At 36.8% G+C, this 26,099-nt stretch overlaps 1 long non-coding RNA gene across 1 annotated transcript; it reads left to right on the top strand.

Annotated features, from left to right (window-relative positions):
• Positions 1-2,533: 2,533 nt before the first annotated feature.
• On the top strand, positions 2,534-3,038 carry LOC127129142 (uncharacterized). Its single transcript, XR_007806190.1, has 3 exons — positions 2,534-2,656; positions 2,741-2,831; positions 2,916-3,038. It is a non-coding gene; the product is annotated as an uncharacterized LOC127129142 (long non-coding RNA).
• Positions 3,039-26,099: the final 23,061 nt, after the last annotated feature.

The following is a 26,099-nucleotide window of genomic DNA, read 5'->3' as shown; positions in this document are numbered from 1 at the left end:
GACGGGAAAATACCAGAAGGGGAAAAAATCAGAAGTATTGAGAGACTTGACAGTATCTTTGGTTGGGTGCGAATGAAGACTGATAAGGATGCTAGGGAAATGATGTTTGGTCGAGACGACATTAATTTGATTGTTGTAATCAGTTAGAATTATTTATGTTTTCAGATGTTTTGTACTGATGTTGGTTATGAAACTCGTTGTAACAAGAACTTAATGATATATATTGATTGATTGTTACAGAAATACAATGTTACAAAAAGCATAAGATCAAGACAAAATGTTACAAAAAGGTTAAGGTCTAGATAAAATGTTACAAAAATCTTAAGATCTAGATGATGCTCCTTGATTGGGACAGTTATTTTTGTTGTGTCCTGGTTGACGACAGATACTACATAATCTTATCATTTTATCTATGGAATCCATCTCTGTTCTGATACGTGTGCTGTTTGGCCTTCCTTTCTTCTTTCTACGCATCTCTTCATTGTGCCAAACAATATCTCCTTCATATGGAGGCCAGTAATCCTCCATTGGTAGTACTGAAAAGCTTTGACTATATACATTCATGATGGTGTTTGCCTTGTACACATCAGATAAATGGGTGTAAGCGTCTTGACGAGTATAAGCGCATGCTGCAATGACATGGGAGCAAGGTATGCGGAAGGCCTGAAATTTTCCACAATCGCACCAACTTCTGTGTAGTTTAACCGCGTAGGCTAAGTTTGGTCTCCCGTCGCTGTTGCCCATTGTTTCCTGGACGCTGAAATTTTGTCTTTGACGGTCAAACACTGTTACAGCGTGTGTCGTAGCTTTGATGCTCTCCTCTTTCATGACCTTCATGCAACACTCACTGAATACTTGTCCAGACATTAACACTGCACTCCATCTTTCACCTCTGGTTGCGAACATAGAAGCCAACCTATAATAGGTTGATCTTACCAAGGCGGTTATCGGCAGGTTTCGAATTCCTTTGAAAACCCCGTTCATGCATTCCACAATGTTTGTTGTCATGTGGCCCCATCGACGACCACCGTCAAATGCTCTTGTCCACTGCTCAACTGGGATGTTATTTATCCATCTCCCCGTGTCTTCATTAGACAGACGAATCTCATCACGATAATATTGAAAAGACGGTTGAGTTAAAGCATACCCAGCATTCACCACCTTCTTGCGAAGATTCTTATCTTTTATAGCACGCATGAAGTTTTGTGCAATGTGTCTGATACAGTAGACATGTGTAGAAGGAGGATCATGCCATCCGTTGTCATGGTTGTTGTAGGCACTTTCGATGGCAGCATGTCTATCAGAAATCAAACATAGATTGGCTTGTGGAGCGACATGCGTTCTGAGATGTCGAAGAAAGAAACCCCATCCACCAGCCGTTTCACCTTCAACAAGAGCAAAGGCAATGGGAAATACATTATTGTTACCGTCTTGTGCAACTGCCATGAGCAACGTACCCTTGTATTTTTCGTATAACCAAGTGCCATCAATTTGTAGGAGAGGTTTGCAGAAAGCGAAACCTCTGATGCACGGGTCAAATGCCCAAAAGAGACGGTGAAATATTCTATTACCTGTAGCACATGTTCCGTCTGGCATCATTGCAAACACAATTTTCCATGCAGTCCTCCATTTGCCTATAAATTGATCCACTCCTTCAACAATTCTTCCACACCAACATTCTCACTATCTCATCTACATTTCTCACTACTTCATCTACATTACTTCTTTTACAATTTCATCTTCAACAAAATCTTCCATTTTCATCTACACCAACTCCCCAACAATATGTCTTTACTCACAATGGGCGAAGCACACAGAGGAACAGTTGCAAACATCGCGACATACGTAAGTTTTTTCTTATACTTCTTTTTTATGTTTCATCTCCACCAACCCCATTTTATTTTGAAATACCGACTTAGTCAAGTGTTACATTATTTCTATTATAGGATGTCTCAAGGTTTCGCACTCGAGTCCACGAATTTGTCCCAATGGACCCGATGATTCAACCTTATGTTGAACTCGCCGGTTTTGGTCACCTTAGCAAAATTATGTCTTGGTCTATAGATAACAAGTTCATTTTAGCCTTATGCGAAAGATGGAGGCCAGAGACACACACATTTTGGTTTCCAACCGGTGAGTGTACCGTGACGTTAGAAGACGTCTACATGCTTTTAGGACTACGAATTGAAGGCAAAGCTGTTAATGGTAAGACCAACTTTCCAAATTCAATTTGCATGGAGCTTTTAAACACTGATTTGTTAGATGATAATGCTAGGGGACAAGGTATACTACTTTCACGCCTAAAGTCATATTATAATAGTATTTATTTAGATGAGCATTCCACCGAAGATGCTCGAATCATCAAAACTAGGTGTTACATTATGTTGTTAATAGGATCCTTTTTATTTCCCGAAGGTAGTGGTTCTAGCATGCATATTATGTACTTACCTTTACTTAGACATATAGATAGAATAGGTAGTTATAGTTGGGGATCCGCATGTCTAGCCTATCTCTATAGTTCTTTATGCAAAAACTCCCACAAAGATACTTCTACATTTTCTGGATGTGCTGTTTTGCTACAAGCATGGGGATGGTCAAGACTACCGTCTCTAGCACCGGTCAATAACAACCCCTTCACTTTTCCATATGCAAAAAAGTAAGTTGTTTAAATTGCTATATCTTTACTTCCTTCCTTACAGTTTATTACCCATAACTAATTTATTTTAACTTTTTGGTGTAGATGGTCGGCACGCGGTATGAATTACAAAAGATGTCCGAGACACTGTATTACTCAATATCGCAACCTGTTGGATCACCTTCGACCGGCAGACGTAAGCAAAATAATTACATTATTTCTTCATATTATGTTGACTTTTTCTACATTCATTTAAATCCTATTGTCTTTAACATTTCAGTTCATTTGGCGTCCATACCTTAATATGGATCATGAGCATCAGATCAACCCTGAAGACGCAGCCGTATGGACAACATGCACACCGATAATACGGTTCACAACAGTGGAGCTGCACAACACCGATGGTGTGAAGCTGCAGTTTGGTATGGTCCAGAACATCCCAGATCCCCCAGCTAGCCTAGGAGAATGGCATATGCGTAAAGTGAACGACCAATGGAACTACAACCCTTGGCAAACCTTCGCAAGATCAGAGTGTCGCAAGTGGAAGCACCGTCATGACCATGTCTTAACTGACGCAGTCATGCCAAATGAGGTAAAACCAAGTCGTACTTATATGGCTTGGTATAGATCAGTTGGATTTCAATTCATCGCCGATGATATGTACCTCTACGACCCACGCCAGACAAGTTACACACAAGAAGGCTCAACATCTAACCCCCAACAACATTCTCAGCCCGGTTACTCACAACCACCTATCCGACAAACTTTCCGTTCCACAAACACACAAACATACAACCAAAACATGCCATTCACCCAACCCCAAAACCAAGAACATCCCCCATACCACCACCAACAAATGGACCATCAACCTTCGACCGAACATCGCTTCGCACCCACACCATCACCCTACCAAAGTCGCCTTACCCAAAACACTAACCGCCCCATCACCTACCGTAGCCAAGAACCCCAAACATCACAATACCAAAACATCCCACAACCATATCTCTTCCAAACACCCCAACAACCTTTCCAACCTTTCCTAGACCCATCATTGTCACCCATGTCCCCCTTCAACCGTCCTGGTCGCCCATCCATGAGTCAACCACACCCCAACTTCTCTGGCATGGGTCATGAGCTCAGCTACGCCGGTACACCATCATTGAATACTGAAGACTATGCTGAGTTGGCTGAATACCTCAACGGATCTTCTCCTGTAGGAGGTAATGACGCTCCTGGACCATCAGATGAACAACCACCGGTACAGAATCGTCAACGTGGGTTAGGGCCAAGGGTTAGGGTAGCTAGGGGATGTGGGACCGGAGGTCGGTTAGGTGATCCCGGTCATCACCATTAGGATTCATTGTGTAAAATCCAAATTTTATTAATATCAATTCGTATTATGTCTAATTTATCTTTGTGTAAACTCCAAACATTAGGTTTCTTTCGTAATTCTAAAATAAACACATATCATAATACAAAAATTTATAGGTCAGAAACCCTAATTCAAGGACTTGTTATTGTTATGTTGAAGGGCTTGAAGTTGGTCCCTTTTGGCGAAATTCACATACACTTGTTTTGACAGAAACCCTAATTTTGGGTCAAGTTCGCAGGGACATAACTCACTCATTTTTAATTATTTTGAGGTGGGACCAAGTGCAATGGAAAATTTAAGATGTCTACTTCACTTGTTATGTTGGACAAAAATTCATAACTCTAACACAAACACATGCAATAATACAAAACATTATAGGTCAGATAACAAATAAAATGTCAAAGAGTCCAAGTTCAGGTGCCCATACCTTTCTCATAAAAATTGCAAACGATGCAAAACTTTAGTCCAAATTCATTATCTTGAAAAGATCTACAACTTTTATGTTGAAGGTTTTGTCATTTGAGGCTTTTATCATTCAAACTAAAGGGCTTGAAGTTGGTCCCTTTTGGCAAAATTCACATACACTTGTTTTGACAGAAACCCTAATTTTGGGTCAAGTTCGCAGGGACCTAACTCAGTCATTTTTAATTATTTTGAGGTGGGACCAAGTGCAATGGAAAATTTAAGATGTCTACTTCAAATGTTATGTTGGACAAAAATTCATATTCCTAAAATAAACACATGCAATAATACAAAACATTATGACTCAGATAACAGTTAAAAAACTCAGAAGTCCAACTTCAACTGCCCATAACTTTCTCATAAAAAATCCAAATGATGCAAAATTTATATCCAAATTCATTGTCTTGAAAATATCTACAACTTTTATGTTGGAAGTTTTTTCATTTGAGGCTTTTTTAAGGGAGGCGCCAATTGGATTGGCACCCCCTCTTAAAAATTACACATAGGCGCCAATTGGATTGGCTAGGGCAGGTGCCCTAGCCAATCCAATTGGCGCCTCCTTGCAATTTTTAAGAGGGGGCGCCAATCCAATTGGCGCCTCCCTCTAAAAGTGGGGTATATTGGGAATTTTTTTGAAAACTAGGTTATTTTGGGAATTTATTTGAAAAAGTGGGGTATATTGGTAAAAAATCCATAATTGTAAGCATTATTGTAATTTTGATATATTTAATTATTATTTTTCTTTAATACTATTCAGAATGTTTGTACTCTCTTTTAAAACGAGTTCCTATAAAAAAAAGTATTTAGGGAAAAAAATTAGCTTAGTGATACACTTTGAAATAATTAAATAGTGTTAACTATATATTAATAATTATATAGTTTTCCCTTTTGAAATAATTACATAAATAACAATGTTAAATCGGTATAACTTTTAGATAATATTCCCGTACTTTTAGTTTAATTGAATACCGATACTCTCAACGAATAACTACTATCATATCATTTTTCTATTTTCTTTCATTTTTAAATAAATATAATTTTAAAATAATTTATACAAAAAAGATATGGGTACTCAAGTTAAGTTCATAGCCAGGAATGGAGCTACGACTAATAATAAGTGGGATGTGTCCCACTTAAAATTTTCAAATGATAGTTATAGTCTATTATAGTTCTAACTATCCTTTTTTTTAACATGCAATCTTTTTACAAATTTACAATGCGAGTAACATTTAATAATTGATCACTTAGAACATTATATTTATTTTAAATTATAGTAATTTAACATATTAATATCAATTTTTTTAAAATAAAAATTATTTCCTAAAATCATTAACTAAAACTTCCTCCTTTGAAAGTATTTCAAAAAATCCCACAAAATAATATTTAAATTTAAAATTAATTAACTATCAACAAAATTTAAAAAATAACATGAACCATATCTAATCCTTTTTGTAAGACTCTCAAACATATATTACATATATCAAGAAAAAAAAAAGTACCATATATATATATATGTTTTGTGAATAACCATGTTTAAGTTACCATTTGTTTATTGATGTATTTACTTTGATCTTTTATTTTATAAATTAAATTCACAATTCTAATAAAATATTTAGTTGTCAAAATAATAAATGTATTTAAAAATTTGTAAAAAAAATTATATTAAAAAATAAAAATAATTGCACCAGAGCTTTATAATTAAAAATGAAGAGAACAATATTTTTAATATTACAAATTTATATAAAATATTGTTCCTACAACTCAAACTTTCTGACTCCGTCAGTATTAAAAAAAAATCGATAAAATATTCAAAAAAATAATTTAGAATTCATTTGAAAACCTTTTAAATATGTTCTTCAAATGATTACGAAATTGATATAAAAAAATTAACAAGACATATTTATTTTAAATAACAAAAAAAAGAGCCATATTTACCAAAAATATATATAAAAAATGTAGTACATGCATGATGTAGTTGACGTTGACATTGACAAAATATATAAATTTGCTTTTTGGTTGATTTTTGCATGAATTCCAAGTAGTAAATGACAATATTGATTGCGAGTTACAGGTCCATAAACATGTTAAACACTGCGCAAGTAACGTACACATGATTTCTTGTTTCTATGTTTTTGCCTATTGAGTCGAAAAATACAATGTTTTTGTCTATAGGTTTCTTTTATTATTTGGTGTGTTATGGTGCACCGTACCCATTGTAAGAGGTTCACGTAATTGGTTACATCACTGTTTGATTACTCAGTCAAATACCATGATATCTGATAGAGATCAGATGATGCATGATGATATGAGAGAGAGAGAGAGATATGTGTATTTGTTTGTTTTTGATTGGTTATCTATAAAAGAAAGAATTGTTTTGGAATAATACATCAATGATGATAGTAGGAAAATAAAGAGGGTGATGCCAAAAACCTAGAATGCTTGAAGAATAGGGTTATGTAGTGTTTGCTTACTTTATTTATTGTGTTGTTAACTCAATTTGAAGAGACTGTCTGACCACTCTAATATTTTTATAAGTTTTAGAGCAATTAGTTTGTGTCCATGAGTTGTTTACATTTGTTTATTTTCTGGTTGTTTCTTGGGTAAAGGTATCCATTACATATTTTTTTTCTACATTTGTTTTTAATATAATATGAAACTAGAATTATTGAGGTGGTAAAAAAAGTCGAAGTAGGATAATCACTTGAATAAGCTCATGCGAATTAAGCTTTGTTAAGATTGAGTTTGATCAAAATAACTTAAAATTTAAGTTTGATTGGTAGTCTATTATAAATTTATTTTTATGATTTAATATGATTTTTTCAAATGCCTAATTAATCTACTAACCTACTTAAAAACATATTTCATTTGAATATTGTAAATAAGAAATTCAATTAGTGTTAAATAGACTAAAAAATAATAAGAAATTCCTCACCACCAACAACTAATTAGATTAACAAACCAAAGGATTCGAACACATATCTCTGGATAGTTAATGTTGGAATACAAAATATTTTCAATCACCAACAATTTTCAAATAATTTTTTTTACAAACCAAACTATGTTATTCCAGATACACTTTATTTCGTTATAAACAATATCATTCATAGATATTCAAATCCCCCAACCCACCCACCGCCAACCAAATAATGTCGATGTTACCCCTTTTGAAAAGCCTTTAAAAAAAACTCTCCATCCTAAGAAAAATTCCAAGATGGTCCCTCTAAAAAAATATTATGGCCAATCTAAGAGTCAACTTGATCTCAAACCTTTCTCGACACCGGACAATCAAAGAATAAGTGATTTATGTCCTCATCCTCCCCGAGGCAAAACAAAAACTGAACGTCATTAAGAGAGAATAAAATACCTTGCTTGAGCAATTGATCTTTGAAGCTAGCGGACAAGGTAGGTCGGGCTCTTGAGGAATAAAATACCTTGCTTGAACTTTATTTATTCCCGAAGGAAAGGGAAAACATCGATAAAACCCGGGGGAAATAGATATGTTGGGTAAGGAAGTCGGTTATGCAGAGGGAAGGTATTAGCACCAAACATCCATGGTACTCCATGGGAACAATTTTGATTGTTCTTGCTCGAATAGGTGTTATGTCTAAAGATTACTCGCGAAAGAATAAAGGAAAAGAAAGAAATAGATAAAGTGCTTGGTGAGGATTGGGGCCTTCATGCCTACGTATCCTCATAGTGCAATTAGGAATTCAGAGCTTCGTAGTTCAAAGAACTAGTGGCGGGAGGTGAAAAGAATTGTGATCAAGATATGGTCTAAACCAAAGGATTATGATTTGAGCTCCAAAAGGGGTGAAAATATGAACCCAAGAGTAAAACTGACGTTAACCGATATGTGGACTAGTCGGGTTGTCACTATATGGTATAGCCGAAAACAAGGTAAATTAAGTGTTTGGGGACGATCCAAACATGTTGGGGTTTCCCAAGCGACAAGGTAGGTCAGGCTCTTGAGGAATCAGTGACAGGTTGCATTTGCATTTGTAATCGTGATTTTATTATTGGATTAAGTCCTCGGCTAAGGCAAATCACTTGGATTTGTGGACTGGAGGTATCCTAGTTAATGGTGAACTAGGATAAAATGCTTGTGTCTTTTATCATTGTTCTTATTATTATTGTTTCTATTATTGAGTTTGTTTTGGGAAGCAAAAAGATATCAAACTGGAAACCCAATTCGCCCCCCTTTTCGTGTGTTTCATGCACCTTCAGTCGGTACCAGAGCACTGGTTATGTTATTGACTAGATTATGTCAAACACTTAACCCTGTCAGAAAACGATTCACTTTTTATTGAAACACATTAAGGCAACGTAAGTTGCAATGGTAATAGATCTTTTATCCGCCACAATCACATATCCTGTAGATACCGATGATGCTGAAATGTGAAACAAAATGAAGATCAACAAAGAAATTAGAAAGTAAAGAAATCCACAAAGCTGGCCTGGATTCAAGTTTGAGGTTATCGAAATATTATTGGTGAAATTCTTTGAGGACATGATGCTCAAAATTTTAAACTTTTTTCTTAGTTTGAAATTCTTAGATAAAGGTCACTTCAAATGACCAAATAAAGAATTCATCTGTAGTTAAGCAATAAAGAAAAGGGCTATGATGATTACTCTCAGTTTGTTCATAATCTTTGAGTTGATGAGTCGACTAATTCTTTGGGCAGTCAAAAGATCAAGCATGAAGGAGATGAACCCTATAAGATGTCTGTGGTCCTAAAGAAGCATCAACCAACGTTGGAAGTAGAGTCAAATCAACTCTAGAAGTCAAAGATGAACATGTGGAGCCAAAGATGAACAAATGGACTTGTAAAGTCAACTTCTGTGCATAAAAGTGTATGAATCTGTCAAGAAGGTCATCTACCTTTTCACAAGGAGCCATGTCAATTCATATGGAAGTGTTATTTTTCAACAAAGAAAAGCCATAGAAGGAACTCATCAAGAACAAGAAGAAAGCTTTGATGGATACAGAGGGAAACTCTAAAGAAGATTTTGTAAAAATAATAAGCCAACATGAAGCTGAGCACCAAAGTATCTAACTTCTCAGATTAAGAAGAATAAAATCACTGAAGCCTTGAAATCAAACTCAGATGCTCAAAAGGTACTCTCACTTAACTTTTTATTCTTCTTCAGTTGAAATTCTTGAAAAGAATCGGAAACTTCTGAAAAGTCTATTGAAATTGAAATAAATTCATATAGCTTTTTCTGAAGAACATTGGTGTCATACCCCCAAATTTGCCCTACCTTTTCATTTCATCTGGCCCATGGCTCATTTTATTTGCATGTTCATATGCCTTAATCATCCATCATAAGATATACATTTACAATTGCATGCACATCATTGATTCAAAAGTTCTTGCTATTTATAACACAAAGATTGGATTATTGTCAAATTATCTTGGCAACTCTCATGAGATAGGGTTTATTTCCATGGCATATATGGGGATCAAACTTTGGGATTATATTACATTGACTTGGGTTGATTATCTCTTGAAACCTTAATCCTTGGTACAATATTTAGTTATGATTGGATTGAATCATGGAATGATTGGTTTTGAAATTCATTTATAATTTTGACTTTTGGTGATCATGTTAATATAAAGTCTTACTTAGTGATTGTTATTGATTATTGTTTGATTCATTCATTGAAGGAGAAGGTCCATATTTATTCGAGCATTCAAGTATAATTTCAAATATTCATTTTTCTAATTCAAATCTTGGAGGGAAATTCATTTTCTCTTAAGAATTAAACTATACACACACCATTCTAGATCCAATTTTCATTACAAAGCCATCAAATATTCTATTACAAGAAATTCAAAACCAAAATTTATACAAAATTACAGTTTTGACCTATAGTTGACTTTTTGGTCAAACTATTGACCAAAGTCAACTACCTAGTTCTATTCTTAAACCTTAATCTTATTCTTTCCTTCAATTGCAAGCCGTTCAAGTTTTCTTCATGTGCCTTAAGTTTCCTCGTGTCATGCCTAGCCATGTCTCTTCCCATCTTATGTGTACCAGTCCTGCAAAAACAACACACATGATTAGCATACCATTTACCTACATACACTCATTGCACTCATATCCATTAACAATCCACACGTACACCTACACAATCAAACAAATAAATTCAAATCATTATGCTAAATACAACTTGTTCAAAATCTCACAACTTTGTTTCACAATTCACATTCCAAACACTTTACTTCAAGATAATTTTTAGCCAATTACAAGAACAGGTCAAACAGGAGACAAGCACATATCATATTTCACCAACTAACTTCATCATGGGTCAACTAATAATCATATAGTAGAATAAAACAACCCCATTAATCTACTATCATCAGTTAAGCAACTGTCATTAACAGTCCACTAACTAATCTTCAATCAACTAACTATAACTAATGTTCAAACCAATTGGCAGCATGCATCATAATATAATAACCATCACAATTTAGCATAATAATAACAACATGACATCTTAATGGAATTTCAAATTCATAACAATTCAAACCAAGTAAACATTGCATTCAACAACTCAATGAGTATCAAAATCCTAATAACTAGCTTTTTTTGATCCAAATTTCATAACAGTGCACTAATCATAACAATTTCACTAACAAAAACATCTTAACAAGTTCATTGTTCCAACACTAAGCATCACAAGTAGATGACATTTCAATCCTTCTTACTACAATATAACAAGTTTCATCAATCACATCACTAATTCTATTTGTGTTACTTTCTTTTAACAACAACACTAACACATTGATTCCATGCTACATATTTTGAGAAAATCAACCTCACTTCGAAATTAGCAAATATCCAATATAATTCAAATCCGTTCACATGACAGTAGTTAAATGAATTCAACAACCAACATATTACCATCACTACACTGACCTGTGATCGATGAATTCACAAGTGCACGAATCGCATCAAAGTAATATAAAAGAATATCGATCCCACAAAGACCAAATCGTCAATCTATCGATTACTATCGTTACGATGTTTATCTAAGGCGGTATAAAAGAGATATTGATGTTGCAAAATAACGGTAAATAATAAATGTAGTGTAGATAAAGACATGTTTGAATGTATATCACGTCAGTTAAGTGATGTTTCGATTGTCTAAATAGAACTACTTATGAGGCAATATTTTCTACTCTTGAAAAGAATCCATTTAACAGGAACTGTCGCTTTCGCGTATTCAGAACCGAGTTTACCCTTAAATTAAGGCCTTTTATTGTCACTTATAAAATGTGCGCAGAACGCTAAAGTAGTAAACTTATTTTTAAGAAATAAGACTCGTAAACTTAGTTGAAAAGTGATTTTGATTTGGAAAGTTTTACCCAAGGAGTTTCCTGATTTTAAATCTATCAACGCATCCGAAAACAGTTTCAAAAATCATTTTTCCTTAAAGTGATAAAAACTCCTAGTTAACTAAGCCAGGGTGCTTTCGCACTTCTTGAATAGTTAAAACTAACCAAGTTTGTTTCAGAAAACTCAAGTTAAAAATCAAAACAGCCTTTAAAGTATTTCTACAAATTCAATATGTGAAACATCTCTTTAACCGCGATCCTTACATTCTAACCTTTAAAAGATTTAGCCAGACATGGTAATACCAACAAACACAACGATATTGATCATGATGAAAAGTTATTTTAGAATGTGAGGCATAAAGAACGAGTAAAGCGTGTAAAATAAATAAAATAAAGCGTAGACAAAATTTAAATAAAGTAAAGCGTAGACAGAAATTAAATAAAGTAAAGCGTAGACAGAAATTAAATAAAGTAAAGCGTAGACAGAAATTAAATAAAGTAAAGCGAGAGATAAATTAAATAAAATAAAGCGAGACAGAAATTAATTAAAAGCGATAAAATAAGAACCTGCTCCAAATAGAGGCTTTAAATCTGGTACAAGGAAAATAAACCTCCGACTCTGAAGATAAAGACGACAACAACTCGAAGTGACCCAACTCAATCTCACTAAGGTGCGATAACCCCCCGATGTGACAGATTACCGCTTTTACAAATGAAGAATATAGTCTTAGTGTTGTAAACTAAGTTGGATGATTTGAAAATGAAATCGAACGAACTATTTATAGAGGATTTCAGCAGCTTGCAAAGACCATGGTGCCCCTCAACTTCTCCTTAGTGGGAACGTGGAATACAAAGGTGGCGCTCACCACCCCTTCATGGCACCCGCCATGTGTGGAAATGGGTAAGATCATGGGAACGTGGCGGTTACCTCCTGGTTGAGGGCTGATGAGTCATGACTTCTCCTATGACGGCCGCCATGTGCAACGCCATGTGTACAATATTTGCCGAAAAACCCTAATTTTGGGTATTTTTGCTTTGTTTCTTCTAAAAGGGTCCCGAAAGAGCTAAATATCTGAAAACAACATAAAAGAGAGCATAATACAAACAAAATGATAATAAAGTCCTAATAAACATGTGAAATCCGAGTCAAAAACACGGTGTGATTCAGTGTGATCAAATTCTCCCACACTTAAACCCTTGCTTGTCCTCGAGCAAAACTCTTTATAGTTTGTGCAAGAAAAACAATATCAACTAGAGTTAATTCAAGGCAAGAAGGCTTATAATTTCATTTAAGGAATGTATTGATAGGTACTAACGAATCTAACTAAGGATATTGTAGTGACACTTCCCGCAACTGCGGTCATAAGCTTCGTTCCTATACAAATCAATCCACATTACCCCACCATACCTAGGCATTCTTTTCGTTTTCTTAAAGTCCTTTTCATTCAGGTGCAATCACATTAAGCCCGTTATCCGTACAAACTCATAGTAAAGTGACTGGTTAGTGATTATGATCTTAAGCATGGGGCTCTGGTATATAAGTTGGTGTAACCCCTTTATTTAACCCAATTTGCAGTTGTGGGGGATTGGATCGTAATCCACCCTACCAAGTTCAGCACCAGATACCTCTGAACCAACCAACAAATAGGCTTATTTTATTTTTATTTTTCTAAGCATGGGGATCTGGTACATAAGTTGGTGTAACCCCTTTATTTAACCCAATTTGCAGTTGTGGGGGATTGGATCGTAATCCACCATACCAAGTTCAGCACCAGATACCTCTGAACCAACCAACTGTTGGTTTTAGGTGTTGGCAACAATTTTGGTAAAACCTAGAGTGTTCACAAGTTATCACAAGGGTTGTCTTGATATAAGATAACATGTTCCTACAGGGTGTTTAAAATGTGATTGTGCAGGATTTTACTGAGATGTCAGACCCGATGTTATGACATCTGTATACAGAACATTCAGTCTAAATGTTATGTATTGTATGATTGCGTTTTTTATGCTAATCTATGTGTGATTGATGTAATGATTGAACGCGCCTTCAATCAGTAATTAAAACCAGATTGACTTATTTCCCAACAAGATATAATCAGCTGTCATGAGAAGATATGAATGGAAAATAGTTATAGGGTTTTGTGATGTCCAAGCCCAGCCAAACACTTCTATAAAAAGGGCATGGAATACCTGGTTTTAACACACAAGAAATAATGAACGAAATATTGAGAGAGAATAAGGGTTTGAGTCTTGTGTTGTTGTGTGTATTGTGAGCCATTCATTCATCCATAGATGATTGAATTAGACTGACTTTTGAGTTGTAATTTGTCCACTCTAAGCTTTGAAGCATGAGTGTGTGTTTACTTGATTGAAGCTTTTAAGCAAGATCAAGTATGTGTTCTTGAAGAGTGTCTTCTTTTCATTGTAATACTTGTTTTACATCACTGATGTGATTGAGGGGGAGTGAGTAGGGTCTCATATCTAAGAGTTCTTAGATAGAAGTCACACGGGTAGAGATTAGGTGAAAAGACTGTAACTTGAAGTTGTTTACTGAGAGTCTTTGAACTAATTCTGTTTAGTCGATTTCCTTTCTGGCTTGGTATCCCCCAGACGTAGGTGAGTTTGCACCGAACTGGGTTAACAATTACTTGTGTCACTTGTTTTACTGTTCTTTATTTTTTAATTTGTTTATATTGTTCAAATATTAGTGTCGTGACATTACCTTCGACATCTCATATCTGATACCAGAATTTCAATTGGTATCAGAGCAGGAATCCTGCTTTGGTTCTGGGTGAGATCTAGGGACATTACTTTCTGGTACTATGGATAGAGACGAAGGATCTGTTCATAGACCACCTATTCTGGATGGATCCAACTATGACTACTGGAAACCTCGAATGGTATCCTTCCTGAAATCTCTGGACAATAAGGCTTGGAAGGCTGTTTTAACAGGCTGGGAACATCCAGTTATTACTAAGGAAGGAGAAGCTACAACTGATAAGAAGGTTGAGGAACAGTGGACAAAGGAAGAGGATGATCTAGCCCTTGGAAACTCTAAAGCATTGAATGCTATATTCAATGGGGTTGATAAGAACATCTTCAGATTGGTGAACAACTGTGAGGTGGCTAAAGATGCTTGGAATATTCTTAAAACCACTCATGAAGGCACCTCTAAAGTGAAGATGTCTAGACTGCAGCTGCTCACTACCAAGTTTGAAAATTTGAGGATGAAAGAAGATGAAAATATTCATGAATTTCATATGAATATCCTTGAAATTTCTAATTCCTCAGGAGCCCTGGGTGAGAAGATGTCAGATGAAAAACTAGTGAGGAAAATACTCAGGTCACTTCCTAAGAGATTTGCCATGAAAGTGATAACCATAGAAGAGTCTCAAGACATTTGCAATATGAGAGTGGATGAGCTAATTGGATCCCTCCAAACATTTGAGTTGGGAATGTGTGATGGATCTGAAAAGAAAGTCAAAAGCATAGCCTTCATGTCAAACACTGAAGAGAAAGAGGAAGAAAGTGGTCAAGATACTGATGAAGATCTGGAAAATGATGTAGCATTACAGGGAAGACAGTTCAACAAACTTCTGAAAAAGATGGATGTAAGGTCTAAGTCTAATGTCAAGAACATCTCATTTGACATCAGTAGGTCCAATAATGCTGGAAGAAGAACAAGATCTGATGAAAAATCCAAAGAAGGAAAAGGAGTTCAGTGCCATGAATGTGATGGGTATGGACACATTAGAGCTGAATATGAGACCTATCTCAAGAAACAGAAGAAGAGTCTTGTTGCTACTTGGTCTGATGAAAGTGAAACAGAAGGAGAGTCTGCAAATCTTGTGACTGCCTTGACTGGAAGATGGGGTTCTGATGAAGACTCAAGTGATGATGAAGTAACCTTTGATGAGTTAACCACTACCTACAAAAAGATGTGTCACAGAAGTGAAGAAGTGTGTCAACAAGTGGAAAGTCAGAAGAAAGTAATAACACAACTGGAGAATGAGAAGACAGAACACTTGGAAACCATCTCTAAGTTGAAGACTGAAGCGGTGTTCTTGAACTCTAAACTGGATGAGATGACAAAGTATGTCAGAATGCTAAACAATGGATCTGACACCCTAGACAAAATTCTTCAGACTGGAAAAATGGCAGGAGACAAGTCTGGACTTGGGTTCAATGAATCCAAACCTGAGTGTAGTCACACTGGTAGCAAACCAAAGATGTCACATCATGTGTCACAACATCATAAGGGAGGACAACATAAAGGATAACACCAAAGATGGAGATGTCATTAGTGTGGAAAATTTGGCCACATAAAACCATTCTGCTATAAGTTGTATGGCTATCCTAGTCCTTCTCACCATCAACCTAGACCCAAACATCACATCCTTGTCAATAGAAAACAATGGGTTCCTAGGATTGGTGTTACTAACCTGATAGCTCATAATTCCTTCAGAGTTTCAGCCAAAGAAGACTGGTATTTTGACAGTGGATGCTCCAAACACATGATTGGAAGCAAAAACCTGCTAATTGATCTTCATCCTCATGCCACCAGCTATGCAACCTTTGGTGATGGAGCAAAGGGTGAAATCAAGGGGATTGGAAAACTAAACTGCCATGGAGTCCCTAACCTTGACAATGTCCTACTTGTTAAAGGACTGACTGCAAACCTAATCAGCATCAGTCAACTATGTGACCAAGGTCTAAATGTAAACTTCACAAAAACTGAATGTCTGATTACTAATAAATAAAATGAAGTAATCATGAGAGGAGTCAGGTCTAAGGACAACTGCTATATGTGGAGCTCTCAAGAAACTGGTTACTCATCAATGTGTAGTCTAGCCAAAGAAGAAGAAGTGAAGATATGGCATCAAAAATTGGGCCATCTGCACCTTAAAGGAATGAAGAGGATTATATTTGTTGAAGCTGTCAGAGGAATCCCAAATTTAAAGATTGATGAAGGAAGAGTTTGTGGGGAGTGTCAGATTGGAAAACAGACAAAGATGTCACATCAGAAGCTCAGACATGACACCACTTCCAGAGTGCTGGAACTTCTCCACATGGACTTGATGGGACCTATGCAGGTGGAAAGTCTTGGTGGGAAAAAGTATGCTTATGTAGTGGTGGATGATTTCTCCAGATACACCTGAGTCAATTTTATAAGGGAAAAATCTGATGTATTCGAGGTATTCAAAGATCTTTGCCTAAGACTTCAAAGAGAAAAAGAAAGCCAGGTTATAAGAATCAGAAGTGATCATGGGAAAGAATTTGAGAACAACAAATTTGCTGGATTCTGTGCATCTGAAGGAATTAGTCATGAGTTCTCACCTCCCATTATCCCTCATCAAAATGGTGTGGTAGAAAGGAAAAACAGATCTCTCCAAGAATCTGCCAGAGCTATGATTCATGCTAAGAAATTGCCCTACAATTTCTGAGATGAAGCTATGAACACAGCCTGCTATGTTCACAATAGAGTAACCTTGAAGAAAGGGACTCCTACTACTTTATATGAAGTCTGGAAAGGAAGAAGACCTACTGTCAAATACTTCCATGTGTTTGGTAGAAAATGTTATATCTTGACTGATCGTGAACAAAGAAGGATGATGGATCCCAAGAGTGATAAAGGAATATTTCTGGGCTACTCAACAAACAGCAGAGCATTTAGAGTCTTCAATTCCAGAACAAAAGTAATGATGGAATTTATCAATGTTGTGGTTGATGATCAACAAACTGAAGTCACAAACGATGTTGAGGCATCTCAAAATGATGCCCCAGCTGATTTCCCAAACAAAAGTAATGAGAGTGAACTCACTCGAGCTGAACCTGAAGCTTACAAAATTAATAAGGGAACCTCTATCAGAATTCAGAAGGATCATCCTAAAGATCTCATTATAGGAGACCCAAATAAAGGGGTCACAACTAGATCAAAGGAAGTAATTTCACATGGCTGTTTTGTATCCAAGATTGAGCCTAGGAATGTCAAGGAAGCCTTGACTGATGAATTCTAGATCAATGCCATGCAGGAAGTGTTAGGCCAATTCAAGAGAAATGAAGTATGGGAACTGGTTCCAAGACCTGAAGGAATAAATGTTATTGGAACAAAATGGGTTTACAAGAATAAATCTGATGAACAAGGGGTGGTTACAAAAAATAAAGCAAGATTAGTAGCACAAGGATACACTCAAGTTGAAGGAGTTGACTTTGATGAAACATTTGCTCATGTAGCTCGCCTTGAGTCCATTAGACTATTGCTTGGAGTAGCATGTATTCTGAAGTTTAAATTGTTCCAAATGGATGTAAAAAGTGCCTTCTTGAATGGTTACTTAAATGTGGATGATATTGTGTTTGGTGGGATGTCAGATCAGATGGTCGAACATTTTGTCAAACAAATGCAGTCTGAATTTGAAATGAGCCTTGTTGGAGAGCTCACCTATTTTCTTGGGCTACAAGTCAAGAAGATGGAAGATTCTATCTTTCCATCTCAAAGCAAATATGCCAAAAACATTGTCAAGAAGTTTGGCATGGAGAATGCAAGTCATAAAAGGACACCTGCTCCTACATATCTGAAAGTATCCAAAGATAAAAATGGTGTTAGTGTAGATCAAAGTCTATACTGAAGCATGATAGGGAGTCTGCTATATCTCACAGCAAGCAGACCTGACATTGCTTTTGCTGTAGGTGTTTGGCTAGATATCAAGCTGAACCAAAAGTCAGTCACATAAACCAAGTGAAAAGGATACTGAAATATGTCAATGGCACCAGTGGCTATGGGTGTTGTACACTCATGGATCTGGATTTATGATGACTGGATACTATGATGCTGACAAGACTGGAAGTGCTGATGATAAGAAGAGCACATCAAGAGGATGTTTCTTATTGGGGAACAACTTAATATCATGGTTTAGTAAGAAACAAAATTGTGTGTCTCTGTCCACTGCTGAAGCTGAATACATAGCAGCTGGAAGTAGTTGTTCTCAACTGGTTTGGATGAAACAAATGCTGACTGAATATAATGTCACGCAAGATGTCATGACATTATACTGTGACAACCTGAGTGCTATAAATATTTCTAAGAATCCTATTCAGCACAGCAGGACAAAACACATTGATATTCGTCATCATTTTATTAGAGAACTAGTGGAAGTGAAAATCATAGCCCTGGAGCATGTTGCTACTGAAATGCAGTTAGCTGATATATTTACAAAGGCTTTGGATGCTAATCAATTTGAATGTTTAAGAGGGAAATTAGGGATTTGTATCTATGAGAATTTATAGCAATTAATTTGGAGTGGAAAAGGTAATAAAAATATTGTCTGCCCACTTAAAAGAAAGTGCCCCATTTTTGGTAAATCATCACCTAGTATTGGAACTTCCATCTATAGCCTTTTCACACGCAACCTCTACTCAAACATTTTCACCTTCCTTCAACTTCATCAACCTTCTCTGCTAGGGAAACAAAAACTTTTCCACAAGAACAACAAGATGTCATAACATCCTTCAACATCTGGTTCTAAAACTCCCAAACCCGCGCACAAAGCTAGAACGCCCTCTATGGACTTTCTTAATGAAGACATTTTGGACGTGATTCCCCTGTCTCTCATTCCAGGCGACGCTCCTGGTTCATCCTCAACTGCATGCCATACTTAAGGTAATAGTTCCAATATCCCCTCCAACTCTACTTATACTCCTAGTTCTAAGGACGACATGCATCACACTGAGCGTGTCATAAGGAACCTTGTCACGAGAATCCTCAATGAAGGACACTCTGTAAAGGGAGTTTCTACTCTTCTATCTAGAAGGGACCCCTCTCCCGAGGTTGGACCTCATAATGAGAATGAGGATGATTCCTCTAGGTCTTAAAAAGACATAGCTGCTGCAGGATTATGCTTTTTAGGGAAAACTTTGTCTAGTAAGAAATCTGTGGCATCACCTACTGCCAATGCTTCACAGTCTAAGAAGCATGATTCTACAAATAAGGTGATTGACCTATAAAAGTTGTTGCTGTACACTTGGATAATATTTCCTTCCATCTTGAAGATGGAGCAACAAAATGGAAGTTTGTAATCCAAAGAAGGGTGGCTGTTGAGAGAGAACTGGGAAAGTATGTTGTGGAGGTTAAAGAGGTCATGGACCTGATTAAATCTACTGGATTAATGAAAATTGTTATTGGGTTATCTCAGTGTTTTAAAGGTCTGGTTAAAGAATTTGTGGTGAACATCTCTGAGGACATTGCTGATAAAAACAACAAAGAGTTTTGTAAGGTGTTTGTAAGAGGAAAGTGTGTAAATTTTTCTCCAACTGTGATTAATAAGTTTCTAGGAAGAGGAACAAAAGGTGCATGTGAACTAGAGGCCACAGACAATAAGGTCTGTAGAGAAATAACTGCTAGACATGTTAAGGAGTGGCCTAGCAAGAAGCATCTCCCTACTGGAAAGCTAACTATGAAATATGCTATCTTGCACAAGATAGGGTCAGCAAACTGGGTACCAACCAATCACATCTCTACAATCTCAAATGCTCTTGGAAGGTTCATATTTGCTGTTGGAACCAAGCTGAATTTTGATTATGGTAGATTCATGTTTGAACAAATTGTCAAACATGCTTCTACAAATGCAGTAAAGCTGCCCATAGCTTTTCCCTCAATGATTTGTGGGATCATCCTGAGCCAACAACCTGGAATTCTGAGCACAAATGATCTTCCTAGTAGAAGGAAACCTCCTCTGTCAGTTCATTACAAATTATTTGAAGGCAGTCATGTCAATGACATTATCATGACATTTGATGTTAAGAAGCCAGCCTCTCAGGATGGTCTTATTTCTAAGCTGAAAGAAACTTGTAAGGAATTGGAGACTGGGATAAGGGTAGCTAAAGCCAGGAAAGAAGCTTTGGAGGCTTTGATTGAAAGTTTAGAGCTAGGTGATAGAGATAATGTTGGACAGGCCAAGAAAATAGAAGCCCACACCTCTAGTGAGAGGTCTGAATCTCAAGATGAATCAAGTGGCAGTTCTGGGTCTGAAGCTGATGAAGATGCAAGCTCCTCTGACTAAGTTTTGTTAAAGTTGTCCCGCACTGTTCTAATGGTTTACAGATCCAAATCTTCCAAAGCATGTGTATAAGTTGAGGAAAGCCCTCTATGGGTTGAAACAAGCTCCTAGGGCTTGGTATGATAGTCTCACAATGTTTCTCATTAACAATGGATATAGGAAGGGAGGCATTGACAAGACCTTATTTGTTAAGAATGAAGGAGGAAAACTCATGGTGGTTCTTTTGGCAGTCATGTTTTGACGCCTTGATGTTTTTTTGGGTTCTTTTTTATTTCTCTGGATTTTTATCTCATCTTGTTAAGCTGTGTATGTTTGTTGTTCTGTAACACCTAACAATATGTTTTAACATTCTATGTGACATTCTGTTTGACTAATAGACATTTATTTTGTCTCATTGGTCTCTTTGGTCTCTTTTGGCTAAAAAGGGGGAGAAGTAGCTAAAGGAGCTATAGCTAGCTATGCTATAAACAGGTGATGTTGAAGAGGATGTATGTTGGAGATAATCTGTGTAGTACAAGTGATGTTGAAGGTGATGTCAGATGGGGAGGTGTATGTTACAAGTGATGTTGAAGGAGATGTCTGTGTTGAGCAGACTGAGGGGGAGAAGGAGCACAAGCGTATGTGTGTTTAATATATGTTTACTAGTTGCTAGTAATGTGTGTTTTAATACTTTTGTTGATAAACTGCTGATGTGATTATTCTCTTGTGAACAAATGGTCTGATGTATGTTTTAGCCAAAATTTTCCAAAGGGGGAGTTTGTTGGTTCTAGGTGTTGGCAGCAATTTCGGTAAAACCTAGAGTGTTCATAAGTTGTCACAAGGGTTGTCTTGACATAAGATAACATGTTCCTGCAGGGTGTTTAAAATGCGATTGTGCAGGATTTTACTGAGATGTCAGACCCAATGTCATGACATCTGTATATAGAACATTCAGTCTAAATGTTATGTATTATGTGATTGTGTTTTTTATGCTAATCTATGTGTGATTGATGTAATGATTGAACGCGCCTTCAATCAGTAATTAAAACCAGATTGACTTATTTTCCAACAAGATATAATCAACTATCATTAGAAGATATGAATTGAAAATAGTTTTAGGGTTTTGTGATGTCCAAGCCCAGCCAAACACTTCTATAAAAAGGGCATGTAATACCTGGTTTTAACACACAAGAAATAATGAACGAAATATTGAGAGAGAATAAGGGTTTGAGTCTTATGTGGTTATGTGTATTGTGAGCCATTCATTCATCCATAGATGATTGAATTAGACTGACTTTTGAGTTGTAATTTGTCCACTCTAAGCTTTGAAGCATGAGTGTGTGTTTACTTGACTGAAGCTTTTAAGCAAGAATAAGTATGTGTTCTTGAAGAGTGTCTTCTTTTCATTGTAATACTTGTTTTACATCACTGCTGTGATTGAGGGGGAGTGAGTAGGGTCTCATATCTAAGAGTTCTTAGATAGAAGTCACACGGGTAGAGATTAGGTGAAAAGACTGTAACTTGAAGTTGTTTACTGAGAGTCTTTGAACTAATTCTGTTTAGTGGATTTCATTCCTGGCTTGGTAGCCCCCAGATGTAGGTGAGTTTGCACCGAACTGGGTTAACAATTGCTTGTGTCACTTGTTTTATTGTTCTTTATCTTTTATCCTATTTATATTGTTCAAATATTAGTGTCGTGACATTACCTTCGACATCTCATATCTGATACCAAAATTTCACCAACAATACGCGTATTTATATATATATATATATATATATATATATATATATATATATATATATATATTATTTTTCTTCTCCATGTTTCACACATGTCTTTATTTTGCTGGGTTAAATGACCGTGTGAGAGTCACCTAGCCCGGATTTTCATATGACTTGAGAACAAAACAAGAATTTTTGTGATCATTCACTTATTTTCATCGGTCCCCTATGTAGAGCATGCTTAAGCCGGAGCTGACTGCAAGGATAAACTACTTAAGGACTTATTTGGAACAAATATTAGGGCCACAACATATGGGGTATCGGGATCGACTCTTATAATCATGAAGCCTACGGTGTTAAGACAATACCGATTTTTAGAAAAAAAATTCCCAAGTCTTTTACATCCCGTCATAAACCTGTCTTATAGTCTGAATATTCAAGATCTACTATTTTCTTTGCTCATAATTTTTTTGGTAAGGTTAAAGAAATGGGAGAAATACAGATACACTACACAGATGACTCGTCAAACACATGTTATTTTATTTGAAAGAAAAAGCGAACAACTAAAACGCACAAAACATACTAAAAATATAGGAAAGCGATAAAAAGCGATAAAAATAAAGGAAAGCGATAAAAAATGATAAAAATCTCCTCCCACACTTAAACCGAACATTATCCTCAATGTTTCGATATGAGATAGGGTAGGAGGAACCTGGAAGAGAGAGAGAGAGGACTATGGGTGATCACTGGTACCGTCACTGTCACCGTCCTAGTCAGGATGCCTGGGTCGACGACGTCTGCTACGAGTACTAAGTCCTTCCTGCAGCTACTGAGAGCGACCTAAGAGAGACCCTTGGGTGGCCTCGATAAGTGCGAAGTGACACTCGTTAGCCTGTCGTTGGCGATGCTGCTCATTAGTGATCGCAAGTAAGGACTCAGTGATAGTCCGATGTGCTTTCTCACTACGCTGCTGGGAAGCTACCATAAAACTCATATTATCTGTTAGTTGTTGGTTTATGGTATTCAGAAGGGTGTCACGCATTTCCTCACGAGCCAGGTGCTCGCGCCATATCTCCTCGGTGATGTAAAAACTGGGAGTGGTGCCTGCAAAATGGTCAGAGGAAGAAGGTGCAGTGTGTGCAGGTTATGTAGTAGGAATATCATGAGGAGGTGACTGGTCGCGCCGGTCATACTCATCATCGGTCCCTTGCTCATCATCTATAGGAACGTTAGGTGGTAAAGGACCAGTAAAAGGTGGAGCATCAAGATCATACGTCCAGTTCCTTGCATGTCACACATATGTACGCTAAGAGCAAGGTAAAACAACACTGGGTATAGCTACACCATGGATCATGAGGTGAAAACCACCTGCTCGCCGCACCTTGCATAATTTCATATCTTTCAAAAAATTTAAGTTAATGGTGTGGTGAGGGAGTGGTTCCAAGGTGGCTAACTCAGCGTTGAGATTTAACGCTCTAGCAACGGAAGTAGTCAAACCACCGAAAGAGATGGTTCCTCCCTTTTTAAGAATGGAAGACATATGGGCCAACATAAAAGGAACATGATTGATCCTGTGATTAGTGAGGCAACCCTGTAAAAATAGCAACTCACGAGCATTTACTTTGTTAGAATTCTCCCGACCAAATATAGTACATGCCAAAAGGTATCGAAAAATACGTATGGTCGGGTTATGAATATTATAAGCTAAAATTCCTTCAAAGGAAGTGACAATCACATTTGATAATCTATTCCAAAAAGTAAATGCTTCGAGTGCTCATTCAACATCTAAGGGTGTCTCACAGATAGCACCCTCACCGTAAGGCATTCCTAGCAAACCCGCTAAGGCAATGGTAGTGTACTCGTATTCCACATTAAACATTCTAAACCAAATGGTACCTACCGTGCTAGCAGCGCCAGGATAAATAGTGTAAATTAGGGAACTCAAAAATTCCCTAGTTAGCCTTTCATAGGTGGGTGCTTTATTAGCACAAATATCGTGTAATCCTAAAGTATCAAGCATATGGAAAACACTATGGTATGTCTCTATAGTGTACAAGCAATCTTCGTCTACATACCTGGTAGCGAGGATTTCCCGAGATTGTAATTTTTGTAAAATCTTGTTTTGTCGCTCTCCGGGTTTTCCTCCACGAAGAATGATGTTGTTGAACTCCATTCCGGCCATTAATGGTGATTGAAGAGAAAAATGAGTATTTATGGAAAGGAAATGAAAAATGGAGTTTTAGTGGGTTTTTGGTGGAGAGATGAATGAGTGAAGTTTGGAAATAGTAATGACTTGGAGTTAATATGAGAAAGTTGGGATCTTTTTCGTGAACTTTGGTGGAGTTGGGAGGAGGAGAAAATGGGTTTGGAGAGGTTGAAGAAGGTGAAATTGGTGAATTTAGGGGTTCTGTCCCGTTAAAGCTTCAGACATCATGGCGCCCGCCATGGCTTCGGAATTGGTTGGGCCAGATTTGCTTCTTGGGCCTCAACTTTTTGTCTTCATTTTTGTAAGAAGGGGGTGCACATAAGTTTCTATGGTATGCTGTTTTTTTGGTTTAAGCTTGACAAAACAAAATAAAATAAAACAAAATAAAATAGTAAAATAAAATAAAATAAAATAAAATAAAATGGACATAAAAACATAATATATATATATATATATATATATATATATATATATATATATATATATATATATATATATATATATATATATATATATGTGAAGAGTTAATAATAAGTCACGGGTCCAGAGATCTTAGGAAAGATAAAGCAAGCATAATGTCAAAGGAAACAATAAAAGTAAACATAAATAATAAATAACGGGAAAGAGGAAAATCAAACGGCATTTCTCAGTTGGTGATGGCATCAATGCTCAGGGTATAATGGAGTCTCCTCGACTTTGTATCCTCGAAGCTCTGCGATCTGGCGTCAAAGGTCGGCGATCTCATCATTCAGTATATCGGTTTCAGTGTCATGTGAGGCGACTGAAACTTCGACCTGCAAAGTAGGGCTATCTCCATACGAAGCTTAACCAGTTCAGACTGCATGCTTGGACTCTGGAGATTTGGATTATTTGTGCGGACTTTGATTCTGATAGGTGCGATTTTCGGCTCGTCTACTGTCTCTCCCTGCCCTTTTATGGCGTAGGCCCAGTTGGCCGGATCAATAACACAAGTTACCTGAGGGTCCGGTAAAATGAAGTAGTGTATAGTCTCACCCTCGATTAAGAGCCTGTATTGATCCGGTTGGAAAGAAGATCTCCTCATGAGGCCACGGTCAAGACATAAGTCAATATCCATCAAGGTGTAGCTGCAGTAAGACGTCAGGTGAGATAGTCTTCTATCAAGTCCCACGGCTGAGGCTACATAAGTCATCATGCTTCCAACGTGTATAGGGCTCACATCGGAGCGAGCATTATGATATAGACTCTCGATCAGGAAAGCTCCGCAATCTACTGGGCGTGACTGAGTGGTACAGTACATGAAGAAGATCTCTTCAGCACTCACATGCGTATCAGGGTCACTCTTCCCCAG

Source organism: Lathyrus oleraceus, chromosome 3 (assembly GCF_024323335.1).
Source record: "Lathyrus oleraceus cultivar Zhongwan6 chromosome 3, CAAS_Psat_ZW6_1.0, whole genome shotgun sequence".
Lineage (NCBI taxonomy): Eukaryota > Viridiplantae > Streptophyta > Magnoliopsida > Fabales > Fabaceae > Lathyrus > Lathyrus oleraceus.
This window is presented reverse-complemented; position numbering and strand designations above follow the sequence as displayed.